Genomic DNA, 1233 nt, shown 5'->3' on the forward strand with positions numbered 1-1233 from the left:
GAACATGGTGGTCAGAGTCTACTACTGGCCACCCAATCAAGGAGAAGTTGAGGATTAAATTTTTGAAAAGCCAATAGCCAATGTTTCAAGGAAGTAATGGGTGTAGTAGCAATTTCCCCGATATTCGTTGGGAGACAAATTCTGCAAAACATGGCCCCTCCAAGAAATTCCTGACTTGTGTGTCAGAGAATTTCCTCCTACAGAAAGAACTAGAGGATCAGCTATCCTTGACCTGATCCTAACCAACAGACATGACTTAGTGGATAAAATAGCAGTTACAGGAACTCTGGGGAAAAGCGACCATGTTATACTTGAGTTCTTGGTTCTAAAGGAAGCAAAAGCCAAGTGTAGCCAAACACGTACCCTGGATTTTAGGAAAGCCAATTTTAATGAACCCAGAAGAATAAGTAAGGCCCCAAGGCACGCGACTCTAATGAGAAAAGGAGTCCAAGTTGGGTGGGAGTTTTTAAAAAAGGAAATTCTCAAGGCACAATTACAAACAATTCCAACAAGAAGAAAAGGAGGAAGACAACAGAAGAAGCCAATGTGGCTTCACAAAAAGCTTAGAGATGACCTGAAAACAAAAAAGGACACATATAGGAAGTGGAAAGGCGGCCAAGCAACAAAGGAAGAGTACAGGCAGGTAACACAGAATTGCAGGGATGGCGTGAGGAAGGCTAAAGCTGAGGTTAGCGAGGGATGCTAAAGGCAACAAAAAGGCTTTCTTCAGCTACATGCATAGTAAAAGACAGAGGAAAGAAATGGTTGTTCAGCTATTAAATAAGGATGGCAAAATGATAACAGATGACAAAGAAAAGGCAGAGGTGCTCAATTCCTACTTTGGCTCAGTCTTCTCCCAAAAGAGGGTCTTTGTCCTCTGGCAAAGGCGAAGTACAGGCTGAAGGGGCAGGATTGCAGCTTGAGATCAATAGACATATGGTCAAGGAACACCTAATTACTTTGAATGAGTTCAAATCTCCAAGGCCAGATGAACTGCATCCTAGAGTAATAAAGGAACTGGCAGAAGAACTCTCAGAACCGCTGTCTATTCTCTTTGAGAAATCATAGAGGATGGGTGAAGTGCCAGATGACTGGAGGAGGGCTAATGTGGTCCCTATCTTCAAAAAGGGTAAAAAGGAGGAACTTGGGAACTACAGACCAGTCAGTCTGACATCAATCCCTGGGAAAATTCTGGAGCAGATTATAAAGTAATCCATCTGGAACTACCTTGAA

At 42.7% G+C, this 1233-nt stretch overlaps 1 protein-coding gene across 11 annotated transcripts in view; it reads right to left on the minus strand.

Moving 5' to 3' along the window:
- Positions 1 to 1233, minus strand: part of ARL15 (ARF like GTPase 15) — a 447774-nt gene that overhangs the window by 81309 nt on the left and 365232 nt on the right. The window lies entirely within an intron of this gene.

Source organism: Heloderma suspectum, chromosome 2 (genome assembly GCF_057233095.1).
Source record: "Heloderma suspectum isolate Gila_16-S chromosome 2, 16-S_ref, whole genome shotgun sequence".
In the NCBI taxonomy this organism is placed as follows: Eukaryota; Metazoa; Chordata; class Lepidosauria; order Squamata; family Helodermatidae; genus Heloderma; species Heloderma suspectum.